Source organism: Chamaea fasciata, unplaced genomic scaffold (genome assembly GCF_029207755.1).
Source record: "Chamaea fasciata isolate MVZ Bird 193981 ecotype frontalis unplaced genomic scaffold, bChaFas1.0.hap1 SCAF_6, whole genome shotgun sequence".
Classification (NCBI taxonomy): domain Eukaryota; kingdom Metazoa; phylum Chordata; class Aves; order Passeriformes; family Sylviidae; genus Chamaea; species Chamaea fasciata.
In genome coordinates, this window is record NW_027094091.1 from 43,464,005 (window position 1) to 43,478,639 (window position 14,635).

Sequence of the window (14,635 nt, forward strand, 5' to 3'; positions counted from 1 at the left end):
TGAATTCCTTTTTCCTCTGCTTTTAATTGTTTTGGGGTTGGTTTTTTTTCATCTGTTCCACTCCTTGTTTTCTTTTTATCTCTAGTCTCAAGTAGTACTCACTGGAAGAATCACTGAACACACATGGGAACCTACTTTTAAAAACATTGCTCTGCAAAATCTGCAATGACGGTGTTTTTTATGGACACAGGTATGGAAATTAAAACTTGGCAAGAATTATAGAACACCAAAGTACATTGGAGTAGACCACGTGAATCATAATTCAAATAATTCAAATTGTAACATATTCTGCACTAGTATGAAAACTAAATTACAGAACAGATAAAGGTCTTGCAACTGTGGAAAGAAATAGAAGTAAATGGACATTTCACATTTCATTCATTCATTCTCAAAGAGAATAAAGCTGTTTTCATGATGTGGATTGTTCTTCAGAGATTTTCAAGGTAAATACATTTATATCAAACAAGTGAAAACAGTAAAAATGAAAAGCTTTAAATTAATTTTTGTTAATAGTACCCTCTCAGGCTTTGTGTACCCTAATTTACCTTAGTTAAAGCCAATAGCATAATGTTCAGAAATGCCTGCGGGGAGAACGTGAGGGTTTTTTCACTTTTTGTTTGGGTTTTTGTTTTTTTTTTAATGTGGCATTTTGTGCCACAACTACAAAGCTTTTTAGGTACCTAAAAATATAATCATCCATTTGAAAAGGAAAGGGGAAAGGGGAAAGGGGAAAGGGGAAAAAGGGAAAAAAGAAAAAAAAAGAAAAAAGAAAAAAGAAAAAAGAAAAAAGAAAAAAGAAAAAAGAAAAAAGAAAAAAGAAAAAAGAAAAAAGAAAAAAGAAAAAAGAAAAAAGAAAAAAGAAAAAAGAAAAAAGAAAAAAGAAAAAAGAAAAAAAGAAAAAAAGAAAAAAGAAAAAAGAAAAAAGAAAAAGAAAAAAAGAAAAAAAGAAAAAAGATCTGTGGATTTCCAATTCCTATCCTAAAACCCCCAAATGCTACTTTTCCTAAACTGTTTGAAATAAAACTAACTGGCAGGAATCTTTTCATTTAAAATTTTGTATTTTTTAGAGAACAGACAGCAAACCACCTTTGTTGGGGCTGTTGAGGCAGCTATACTGTAGAGGAAAGCAGACATTAAAGTGGAAATACAGACAGAAGATACCACAGTGGTTTCTATTTGCTCTAGATTGCTCCTTACACTGCATGCAAGTTTCTTTACATTGCCTTTCAGAGATGCTCTCTTCCTCCATGTTTTCTGCACCCTTTTTAAGTGACTTAAGCAACTCCTTCCAAATTCTACTTCCTGTACCAAATGTCTAAAAATTAGGCCCTGCAGAACATGATTCAGAAACTCTTATTCAAGCAATCCATATTTTGTTAAAACGCCCTTTTAAGTGGCAGCAGAGAAGCTACATTTAGAAAGATGGAGCGGAAGAGAAGAAAGCTCTTTAATAATAAAGCAGACAGTATATGCCAACATTTTGTACATTAGAAGTGACAATACATCTTTCTTCACCTAAAAAAGAACAAAGTCAATGATTTAGCTCTTCATCCAGAGGCAAAAATGATTAAAAAAAAAAATCTGGACACTGCTTAAGTGAAGCAACATTTCACATAGAGAGCATATATATTTATAATGACTCAGTCACGTCTCACAAAGGGCATGTACACAACTAACAGTGCCAAGCAATGATAAATTTCTACAATTCCTTTGGTAATTCAACAAAATGAAACAAAACCACCTTAAGACAGCTAAAATACTCTCTCAAAAAACATTGAAGGTTCATGTTACACATCTGAGATGCCATTTTGTGGAATCAAATAACACCTAGGCCTCAGAGGCTAACTGAAACTTGGGAATAAGTGCAGATGCATTCTAAGATTTAAAAGGTTTTAAAGTAATTTAGAAAATCACAAGTGCTTGTATGTATTACTGTTGCAGTGTCCAAACTGAGCTTGAGAGGAAGTGAATCACAGTCTTTTTCTAACATGTTCAGAAGCCTCTCAAAACACCAGCAGTATCCATAAAACTCAAAAGATATTAACTCCTCTTAGAAAATGGAGCTATACAACTACAGTAAAATCCATCTCCTAATCAGATAATCTAGTTATTGCTACAATGACTCCATTCATCCCAAGACATGAAATAACACTGAACAGAAAGCTTTGTTTCTTTAATTTGCTTCCTGCCTGCAGGCTGAGGTCCTGCACACACATACACAGAGTACCAGTGACCTCTCTTGAGCCAAGGCTCGTGGGCTGCTTTCTGGTGACAGGCCATAAGACAGCAGTTCTGTAGCGTTCAGGTTGCTCTATGTTGAATGTAACAGTAAAAGAGGATGTTTCTGGTTAGTGCAAATTTAATAAACTAATAGTATTCTGCTTCTGTAAAATTTAGACGCATATAAATAACAAACCATTACAGTGACAACCACCAAATTTCTCTGTCTATAGAAAACTGGCAGTTCATAAATATTAAAGTATGCTGTTAGCAACAAAGTACAACATATAGCTGTTATTTTTCCTAAAGATAGGGAAACAGTAACCATTGCTGAAAAAATTCATTATTTATAGACCTTTGAATTTTAAAGCCTCATGTCTGCACTACAATTTTTTCATTAAAATTCAAAAAAGTATCTGTTTGTTATCCCTTTGATGAATGTGCTGAAGGCATGGAAACAAGTAACTATTGCTGACAGATTTCCCAATGATATAATGGTATTTGCCACTTAATCATCAATACAGTGTTTTAAATGAGCCTTAATGTTGCCAAATAACTATCATGTAGGTTCATTAAAGCTAAAACACAGAAATGCTGTCACAATTGGAGATTGCAATCATGCATCAATAATTTGCATCAGAGAAGTGTTACAGGGGAGAAACACACTGCAAGGCAAACTTCCCTTAGGGCTTACTACAGGGAATTTCTAAGGTATTCAGAGTTAGGAAGGATAACAAACAAATTTTCTACCTAGACAAAACATGCCTTGGAAGTATTATGATGGCTCCCAGAGCCCTTCAGCTAATTTGAATGAATTCTGTTGTCAGAATATTTTCCTTTTCAAATTCAGTGGGTACTACCCGCCTTAATTCTTCCTCAAAATAATTTCCTTCTTGTAATGCTATCAGTCGGAAAGATCCTGACAGTAAAACATGAACGGACTAATAAAAAAATTACCCAAAGTAGTTGAACTAGCTTATACAGAAAAACCAAACTGGAAAACTAAATATATTTTCCATATACTATCTTCCATTGCTATAATGATTTTGGATGTTTTAGCAGACTCTGGTCATATTGGAGACTTCTTCTATTCAAACTGTAGGTGATTCTCGTATGAGTTTTTAAAATAGGAAGTCACGAGGAAGAATTTCTTTTACCGCAGTTTGTTAAAACAAGAATTTTCCATCTTATCTCAAAAATGACCTCTCCATCAAACCCCAAGTAAAGTTTTCTTGAGAGATTTAATGATGATATAGAGATCAGGACTAATTACAAGATTCTGAAAGACATATTTTAGAAGTTTCATTAGTAGATAAGTCACACTAGGACTACTCCATGAGGCTTAAACAATGCTTCAAGTTGAAGCTCTGGATCCAGCACTGCTAGCCATGGGCTATGGTTACAGCCACAACAGCCAAACAGTCCAAGCCTGCCCAACAACCAGCAGATCCCACAGACAGTTTGCTGTCTCTTGAATGAACTAGCAAGGTACCACTCAAACGTTCTCTGAGGTTCAAGTCTCAGAACAGAAGTTGCTCATAATCCCTCCTGTGTGGAAAGCAGAATCTGGACACAGGGTGAACCGAGGAGACTGCTTAGTTTCTGGTCACATGTGGCATCCAGAAATCACTCCCACTACAAAGAATGTGTACGGGTCCTATGACTTCCACTGTAGTAACAAAACTCTTTTTTCCCCACAGATACCAGGTGAAGGCTGCAGAGGAAGGGAGCTCTTTCAGGCAAAGTAATGGGGAAAATTCTCTCCACCCACAATCAGGACGAACACAGACGAATGGCCTACTGTTCCTAACAGTTACTCTCCCATATTTTCACCAAGTGGTTTTTTTTCCATTTGTTTTGTTTCAGTAAGAGTATCAGTTATGTTCAGCTAATAAGGAAAATCAATTTGCTTCTAGCAAACAAATATGACAGCAACAAAGGTGAAAATTCTCATTAATCTCTCAACACACAGTTGAGACTTGGAAAATACAGCTTATACAGTCCTTTTTGTCAAATATGTGAAGTGTGCGCATCTTCAGAAGTGCTTAGAATATTCTTTTCAAAATATCAAATCTTGTCAAAACTTGCACAACTTCAGATTTTACAGTAACCTTGAATCCTAGTCTGGGCTGTCAAAATTTTTTTAACTCAGTTCTGAGAGGATCTATGTTATGTTAAAAACATAAGCTGTTGTTTTTGATTTTTAGGAGTAGGATTTGGGGTGTTGGTTTGTTTTCTTTTTTTGGGTGGGGGGTAAAGGTGAGGGAGGTTTGTTTGCTTTTGTTTGTTTGTTTTAATAAAGCTAGAGTTCAACTCCACATTCTATATATATGATTCTAAAAAAAAGTTTTTTTAAAAAAAATCTATAAATTATTCAAAAATGCCAAAGAATTCATAACAGGAATCTAGAAGCAAAATCAGCAACTCGTGATATATTCAAATGCTGCATTTTGGGGAATTTCCTGTATGAAATTTCTGAAGTATTGGATTATGTGAACCTATCACAATGTATGTTGTCTATGTCCAGATGTACTGTATGCATAGCTAGAGAGAAGGACCGAAGAACTATAGACAATGTAGTTCTTCCACATCATCCTCTTTCAAGTTACGTCCTCAGATTCACAGAGGCCTCGGCAGACCACTTTGAGGGCACACATTTCTTTATTTTTCTGAAGGAAGAGGTGTAAGGCCTCTGTGTAAGCATTTTTTATGCTAAAGACAACTGGTGAAGTTCTTTAACTTCTTCAAAGGAGACGAAGAAGGATGAAGGAGATGTTTTTCAATAGCAAGCATGGAAAATTCTGTCAGAATATGGATTTGTGTTGAACTGCAGCCAATATAAGGAAGATTTACTTGTACAAAAGGCAACTCTTAGCTACTACGAAAAAGCGTGGTGCCAGTTGTAGTATACATACCTCCAAAACAGAACAGAGCACATTATCATTTAAATATCTCAAAGGAATTTCCATAATCAAAAGCAAGAATAATAAACTGCAGAGTACACTCAGGAGACTGCAGTTACTTAATGAAAGCAAGAAAAGCCTCTGAATTACACTGCAAGACCAAGCTGACAGCCTCAAAACCCCTGAGGAAAAAAAAATGGTGCAACATAAGCATTTCTCCACTTTCATTGGTGAGAAATATTCAAGATATTGAGTCATATCAATAGCCTGCATTATAAGAAGTAAACATCATTTTAGCAACAGATTGTTACTTTTGTATGGATTTATCCATTCCTGCTATTCAGAGCAGCAGCTGATTAACTCATAGGTCTCTTTCCCCTAAATCAGATGCAAAGACAAAAACACGAGAACTGCAATTTTTTTTTCTTCTTGTCTTTTTCCTTCTCAGCTCTATGTCACCTTCCTTTAAAACCTCAAAATAAATTGCAGTACACTATATACTGCACAACATATTTGCATCACAAGTGTTTAACCACTCACAAGCTGAAACAGCATATACCGTACAAGGTTTACTTCACCCCACCCTTATTTCTTGCAGAGGTATGCTTGAGTGAAGTTTCTAAGTCTTGTTCCTTAGTTTTGCAAAGTTCAAGAAGATTCAGAACAAGAATATTTGTCCCGAAGACATCTCTGATTTATCTCTTTTGAAATTTCTGCCAAATAATTGGCTGTTTTCTCAACCTCTGCATGTCAACTAAAACCACCAACCCCCCCCCCCCCCCCCCCCCCCCATAATCTGAGTCTTGCAATTCCTTACTGAATCCCACAATACATTGTTGTAAGATAAGACCTATTAACCTCTGAAGCCACAGATCAGGTAACATCAGCAAAGAGTCAAGCAGCAAGATGTCCTACAATATTTAGGTGGAAACTGAAGCTGACAACTATCCCTAGCTGAAGAAGGCACACTCAGAGTAGTTAAGACCTAGATCATGTTTGCATAGGGACACAAGGAGCCTCCCTTCTTGGAGATACTCAACACTACTGAACAAAGCCCTTAGCAACCTGATCTAGCCTTTGCATTGGCTCTGTACTGACCAGGAGGTTTGTCCATTCGACCTCCAGAGGTACTTCCTAATCTGAATATTTTTAAGATACATTTAATGGATGTTCACACATTGAGGAAATTTAAGTGCAAACCTGAATGGTGCTGGATGACTCGCGTTGCATTCACACACTCACTAGTTCTATTCCCTGTCAAGATTTTGTGCATTAAGAACCTTGCCAGGTACTCCATAGTTGACAGCTCTCAAGAGACCACAATGTACAAAAAATATTTTTGTGATTTTAGAAAAGCTACAGCAGAACCTATAGCTACATCTAACAGTGATTATATGAATATCACTAATATCTTAACGCTGCAGAGTCAGAACAACTTAGAATGCTTATTGTCAACCCTGATTTCAGAGAAGGACCTTCACTGCCTACAGGAAAATCTGCATTTATGTACCCATGCAAAATTAGCATTCAGAAGACACCTGAGGCTCTCCTAGCTATTTCCTAGCTAACTATCTTTTCTTGATTCATCATGTTGTTGTAGCAGTGCTTTCCGGACTGTGGACAATATCTGGTCTGGGCAAGCTGCAGATTTTTTGCTTTTCTCAAGGCCAAGCCTGAATTCTGCACCATAATCTCAAAATACTATATGGCATAAAAGAAACATAGTTTGAAAATCATCCCTAAGGAGGGAAGACATCAATAACTTTAGATTAATATTTTATTCATATTCATTTTGTGTAAATTCATGTCAGTTAATGATGCCGAGTTGGTCTAAATCAGATGAGGAGAATCTGGTCCTGAGAGTCTCACTTTCAGAATGTAACGCACCAAGTATTTCTCAGAGCAGGACTCCATTTTGCTAATGTTTGTTTATTCTGTTACCACCGTGCTTAGCAAACTATTTTCATGTACAATACATTTAGTGTTATTGCTTGTTAAGGTGTATGTATATGGAGCTGTAAGAGAGCTCAGAGTTTGCTAAAACTTATTAGGCATGTTGTGCAATTTTATCATGGATCTCTCACACAGCAGCCAGGCTGCAGTCTGTAAGCTTGATTCAAAGAAGGGAATAACTGCATAACATTAAAATATTGTAGAATTCTGGATAGGTGCTGAGAAACTTCAGCTCCACAGTGTTATGGCCTTAGGAAAACACCCCTGATAGATTTATTCCTGTCTCTGATTACATCTTTCTCCTCTAACGATCTGTCCTAAATGATTTTTCAAGGTTGGCTCTCTCACAAGAGGCCCTTTCAAAGGCCACACCTTTCCCAAGTCCTCTAATTGCAAAACCTGCTAGACAAAGGTCCATCAACATGGAGGCACTTTGATTCCATACCACTTCGGATGTCCCTCTCCCCGTGGCATACACATATACTTCACTTACTCTCCTAGTAACTTCCATAGTCAGTGACTACTTTGGGAAGCACAGTCTCCCTTTCACCTCCAGGGCAAGAAGCTAAAGAATATCTTGCTTTTTCTAGGCATTTACCAGCATGTAATGAATGATGTATCCATAACCCCTAATCTGTCAGACTCATACAGAATTCCGAACTCAGAAAGCAGCCCATGTTGTAAAGTGAGGGAGGAGGGCATGAAAGGCACTAGCTTCTCACTCTTCCCAAATGTAAGGGAAGATCAAACAGTCTACTGGAATTTAGAACGCTCTTAAAAAAGGAAAATGCTACCCATGTACCCTAAGCCCCTTTTGGCAGGTTCTTACATCAGCTATTTGTGCTGTTTCTTCTTGCATAATTCTTCCATCACTATTAATATTTTAAGGTCTACTAAGACTATTATAATGAAAAAAGAAGATTCATCTTATAATTTAAGACATATAAGTTGCTATGTTTTTGGAAACCAAATAGAATTCATTAGAGACATACATTAACCACTAGTTTCTGATCTTTCTGCGATTACCTCTTCTTCAGAAACCATAATGAGGGTTTTAATAAAAATTGGTTCCTATATGCTAAAGCATTGACACTTGTGAAATGGAAATCAGCTTATCCAAAAGAAGATGAATAGAGTGTAGGACAGCATGAATTACCTTTGGTAGAAAAAGCCTCTTGCATAAACATCAGGCAACTAAGATGCCTGATATGGCATCTGCTATCATTTTTTATGAATGGACTTATTCTGTTTGTTTCATTTTCTTTTCCTCAGTTTCTTTTATAGCATGGAGCACAATCCAGTAGGAAAATGACATACATGCTGCAGGTTTCTGAAATTCCTTCAGCTTTTCTTCAGCTTAAAGCAAACAAGGATTAATGGTCCAGCACATCTTCATGCTCATTTGCATTCTTCCAAGATAAATCCCATGTATATTTTCAGAATTGTGCCAATCATTGTGGAACACCAGGAAGTTAAAAATACAAGAGAAGCTGGAATGAAAAACCTAATGCCAGGTTTCTCTTAAGTCCGAATATATGTTCAAATTTTTTAAATCATCGTACCTTTCCAATTGATCAAAATAAATTCATGGCAATTCCAAATCGTTAGATAGTCAATGATTGAGGGGACAGTCTCATGTTCGTGTCATTGTTGCGCAATTCTACACCATTATTAAAAACTTGTGAAGAAATCAAAACTGAATCCATGAATGCAGCACATTTAAACACACATGTGACGAGTGTTTCACACAGAAAACTGCATATTGCCTAAGTCCTTGTGATTTGAAGGTAGTTTACAGTCTGCTGTGGAGCACAAAGAACTAGTGAGTACATTGTCTATTTAGGGTTCAAAGCTATGTGTGTTTAGAAACATAATTTTCAAAGTCACATTGCTTTATGACTCTTCATATGCCTAAAGACTAATTAACTGTGACAAGCTGACCATTAGGGAAAAGCATTCATACACAAGATGACAGATGTTTTAACACAAATATAATGCCAATTTAGTAATATATTAAAAAAAAAAAAGATATGACAGGTTTAAGTTTCAATTCATTGGAGATGTTTCAGACTGCAGTAATCATTTCAAACTGATGAACCCTGCTAAACTAGGAACACAGTATTTCTTACCTAAACAGTAATTCCACTCTCAAAATCAAGTGATTTAATAAGAAGCTTTTACTTCTGTACACTGCAACCTATTCCCTTTCCCAATTCAGCCTTGCCTGAACGAAGGTTTTACTGCTATTTCTTTCATTTACCTTGAAAAATGAGAGACAATAGGAAAGTAAAACATAGGATTTAATTTCAAACATTTTTTCAACCAGTCACATACAATAATTCCCAACTTTATAATCCTTAATTCTAATGCTCCACAATATCAATTGTATATTTCCATTTCAGAAATAAAAACTGGAACATTTGAGGGGAGAAAAACCAAGCAAACTACACCAAATATTTCCCTTTCCTTTGTATCCTTCACACCAAGGAGATGAAGGTTTCCCATAGTATTCATCTATCCTGTTTTACACTTCAACATTAGGGAAGTTTTGCAAATTTGAGTTATTCCAAACTGAGGACTATTCTGGAAGCATGAGAGCTGTTGGGACAGCCTAGTGAGCATGTTTTTAAGATACCCCTTACCTGACTGTCACAACTTGGCATCTGAACTACCACAAGCCCAGCTCATGCCATAAATCCCAGTAGCTTTCTAAGGAAGTATTACAGCATCCAACATCTACTGTAAGAAAGCCATAGCTCCGTATTTTCTTTAAATGCGGCAGGTAAGCTCATGCCCAGAAACTACAGGCATGACTGCAAAAATGTCATGAGTAGCCTAGGTAGCATTACACTTTTGTAAAGATGCACAAGGAGAAGTATTTCATGGCTACTGCTTTTTGTGTGCAGCACATTCTCTTCCCCACATTTGATTTGGAGGGGGATTTTTTGTGGATTGAGATTTGTTTTGTTATTTAAATTTTTTTTTTTTTAAGATTAAATGCTTTTGTGGCCAACTAAATGGCAGTTTTCCAACAGGACAGACTGCCCACACCTTTTGCCTGGGCAAGGAAAACAAAATATAACAATCAAGTTTCCGTTGTTGAACCTCACGAATAAATGCCCAGCACTCGTCCGTTACCATGCCTCAGAACATAATCTGAATCTAACAAAGTTAAATTCCAGATTAGCATTTACCCATCCAGATTAGTATTCAATCATCTCAAGCCTTGGACATACAAGCATTTTATAAGATTTCCGGAAACAAGATTGTACCACAAAAATCAAATTTTGTAAAGGTCCCCTTCTTGCAACTGTTCAGACTTGACAAAAGCTCCTAACACCCCTACAAGTGCAAAAAGAAGAGCTTGGGTTGCCACAGCATTTCTCTTACAGCCCCTGATATATATACAGCCCCATATTAGATATAGATTAAATTTCAATACAACCTAATGGTTTGCCAGTTTTTGTACATTTGTTTATTTTTAACAAACACCTCTGAGATGCAATCCCAGCACCATCTCCTTTATGGGTCAAAGCACAGAGCAGGAGAGAACACCTTGCGCTGTGTGAAGACTCTCACAGTGGAATGTATTCTTGTAGACCACTGGTGGTCAAAAAGGGTAATTCTTCAAGTTGTTTTCTTGCATTGAGATTACTCTAAGGCAAAAGGGAAGGAAATTAGTTCTCTGAATTGCTCTACCCCAAATGCACATTTTGTTCAATGCAGTAGCTCCTGCTTTTTTTCCCCCATTAAGGCTAGACTCACCCCTAAAACATGCATGTCCACAGGCATATTACTCAAAGTCCAGTATATTTGTTCAGGCCTTTAAGCCTGTATCTGAAAGACAGAAAAAAAGTTAAAGGACTCAGCTTAGCCGGTATGAATTTAACCTGTGGTACTTCCCACTGCCATTTTAATCCTTCTGAAAAACGTTATATATTTCAGGATGTGGAAAAGTCAACTGTATTAACATCAATGTGTAGTAAGTAATAATACTACTGCCATCTATGATTTTGTTAGCTCATTAAATATACGTTCCTTTTCTGGAATACGGCATCCATGTAATAAGCAGGGACTATCTAAGTACTGCACAACAGAAAGTATCAACCATATTATACAGCAATAATAACAGTAACAACTGCTTACAGAGGCTTAAACGATTTTTTAAAGCCTGTTTACACTGTGTAGTTTCTAAACAGTGGAAAACTGAGGTAACTTGACAACTTCCATACACTGCAGTGGTGCTGAGATTCTGAACTTCTCTTGGAGGGAGAAAGACATGGAGAAGCAGAGTACAAAAAGAACAGAAGCAGGGTATAAGAGCAACTCCCCTGGAATATTCGTTATAAATAAGAGTTAGCCATGGGATTTCTCTGAGTAGTTTTTTTTCTCCAGATCGTCATATTTAATAGCACTCAATGGACAGTCCTTCCCAAAATTCTCTCAACTTTTTTGAGCCATTCTAGAGCTTTTCTGAACATTAAAAAATCATCTGACAATTGATGAAATCTAAAAATGAAACCAGTCATACTGTAAAAAAAGGCAAACAGAACCCACTTCCTTTTGTTTGTCTTAAGTGCTCAAATCAACAATTTTCTAATTTGTGTGCCATAGAAAATAGTGAGTGATCTTTCCATGGCAAGTTTTTATCTTCTAATTTTACAGGTCTTTGTGATATTTTCCAAGGCTGACTCTCTTCTAGCAGGAGCATCTTTAGTCTCTGCTCATGTAAAAACAATTCCATATGCCTCTTCATCTATTCCTGTTCTACTGCATGTTTTTCAGAGTTAAGCATAGTTAAGTACACTTTTACTTCATCCCATTTCCAGATCATTCATAAATATGTTAAATGGCAAACCCTCAGACTCAAAATGCTAGAAGGAAGATTCTTAGTTACCTCTCTCCATTGTGAAGGCTGACTATTTTTAACTCAGCTTCATTTTCTGTCAAGTAAATATTCATCCACAGGAAGACCTTTCCACTTATTTCATCAAGCTTAATTTCTTCAAGAGTTGTTTATGAGGGCTCTTTTCAGAAGACCTTTGAAGAACCTCAGCATACTACACTAAGCAGAGCACACACATTCAATGCTCATTGACAATTCTAAAACTCTAGGGAAAAAAAAATCTAGTTGATTAGTGAGTTATAATTTTTCTTCAAGGTGTGCATGGGATGAAGCAAATTCCTCTTATAAGCAAATTTAAGCCATGTTTATAAAACAAAATTTAATTTATTTTCTACTAATATGACCAGAGGAGAAGTCAGGTCTTCTGGGGAGTTTTTTTGCTTCAAGTCCTTAAAAATTTGCATAAATTTTCAATTCCATATTCTGAGGCCACTTTAAGTAATAGATTTCATCTCGTCACTCACTAATTTCATGACTGAGAGATCTCTTAAAACTCATTATTGGATTGTGTCCACCCTTGAGATTTTTAAATATTAATTTTACCTTTTCTTAATTTCTAAAATTGCCTATTACTGTGAAAATCTCTCTCAATGACAGTTCAGCAGGAGTAGTTCCTCAGACCTGCCCTCATGCAGGCAAAAATTCCAGTGTGAGAACATGTCTATACTGCCCTAACAATGGAAGTGAATTGTAATGCTCCTCAACTTGACTACAGACGCTAGAATGTGAATGTGATCATGCTCTTTCTGGGAATAAAACAGACTGCACCTCTACATCCTATTCCTTATTGGGTTGCAGTTTGTTCTCTTCGATCCAAACGCCAGACCATTTGAATTTTCAGTAGGATGTTTTTGTATATACAGGTTTGGATGGGTTTGGGTTCTTTAGGGAAAGCTGATGTTTGGGGTTTTGGTTGGCTTTTTTGGGGAGTTTTGTTTTGGTTTGAGGAGGAGGGGTTTGTATGTTTGGTTTTTGGGGTTTTTTTCTCTTTTAGATAGCATATTGTATACACATAATGCAAGCAACATGACAAGAATAATATAACCACATCTCCTGACCTCAGTGTCAGGTGTATAGTTTCAGAACAAGATTGCAATAGCAGAAGCTCCAGTACCATTTCTCTAAATTTTCATTGGTATAATTAAGGCCAAAGTTTAGGAACACCAAAATAAAGTAAATTTTTAAAAGCAAACTCAGAACAAACAACCAAAACCAAACACATACAATGAATTCCAAACTTTACATAATATGATCGATCTATCTGCGTAGTAAGATGATAGTTCTGGCCCTTTGATTTTAAAAGTATAATCCAACTTGGCCTTGAACATTTTGAGGGTTGGAACATCCATAAATCATCTGGGCAACTTGTGCCAATGTCCAACCATTCTCACAGTGCAGAATTTTTTCCTGATATCTTTTCTTCCTTTATCTGAGGTTTATATGTATATTCATTTTTTCAGAGCATACATCCCAAGATGATGACCCTTCAGCTACAATTTATTCTATTCTGCACAGAATTAAGGGTAAAGAGGAAAGAAGGTCCCGCATAAAACCTAATTCTTGAATGCCCAATACAAACAAAAGTTGTAAACCCAACAGTGGTTTCAGGTGTTCTCCCACCTGAGACCAGAACTTTGGCTGTGACAAAACCACAGAAAGATCTATGACATATATGAGGCACTTTCTTCTTCCTCTAATCTTTGTTAGCATTTCTTCCAATGCAAGAGTGCTGTGCCCTCAGAGCATAATTATTTCAATACTCCTTTTAAATCACTGCAGTTGTACATCTTTTACTACACCTAGCTCCACAAAAACACTCAGCTGCTACCTTTGCATAGACTGCATTAGGAGCAAAATTCTTTGGTAGTGACTTTATTAAGGAACATCCAAAATTAATGTCAGCATTCAAAGAGGCAGTTCTGTAAATTTCTGAATCACTGCATTTAAAAACTGCATCCTTGTTCCTGTTTCTTACCCATTACAGTTTATATTTTCTAATTCTACCAATTACATGTACTTAAAAATATTGTATTTTAAAATACAATTGTTTAAATTCAATTGCATCAGCAGTTTAATGATCTCTCAAAAATCTGGAGTCAGAGGTAACCATGTTTAGGTATTTTTCAGACAAACTGGGAAAGGATTAATTAAATTTCCAGCATTCTGATTTGCTTGTTTTGAACCCAGATAAACTTTTGTTCTTTTCAGTTGTCTTGCCTTCGAGCACTCACAAATGGAAAGAGATCAACATCATTAGCATTCTTTGCACCTCAACCATATATTGACACACTTTCCTTACTGTGTGTACAGAATTTTTCTGTACGTCTTGAGGACTATACAGAGTACATGATATTTCTGCAAGAGCTTTATGAAGGTAAAAGAATAAAGAGGAGTGAACATGACTTTTATCATTGCACAGCATCTTAGGCTTTTTTTTTGTCTTAAATTTTATTACAAAAATTGGTAATAGCCCAGATCCACATCCTATTGTGACAAAAGCAATTGCCATGAATATCAATAGGAATTCACTGTTTAATTTTGTTTAAGAATATTTTATGGAAAATCCTTGCTTATAAACATCCTTTAAAATTGTTCCTTACATATTAAAGCTCAAGTTTGGATCAGATTTTATCTTTTTGTTTATTTATTTATT

The 14,635-nt window shown here is 36.1% G+C and overlaps 1 long non-coding RNA gene across 1 annotated transcript in view; it reads right to left on the reverse strand.

Annotated features, from left to right (window-relative positions):
- Window positions 1-9,362: 9,362 nt before the first annotated feature.
- The window catches only part of LOC136291249 (uncharacterized), a 52,571-nt gene continuing 47,298 nt past the window's right edge, over window positions 9,363-14,635 (reverse strand). Inside the window, exons 2-3 of the long non-coding RNA XR_010721465.1 lie at window positions 10,842-10,913; window positions 9,363-10,732 (exon numbers count right to left, since the gene is read on the reverse strand). This is a non-coding gene — a long non-coding RNA (uncharacterized lncRNA). The remainder of the gene's footprint in view (window positions 10,733-10,841; window positions 10,914-14,635) is intronic.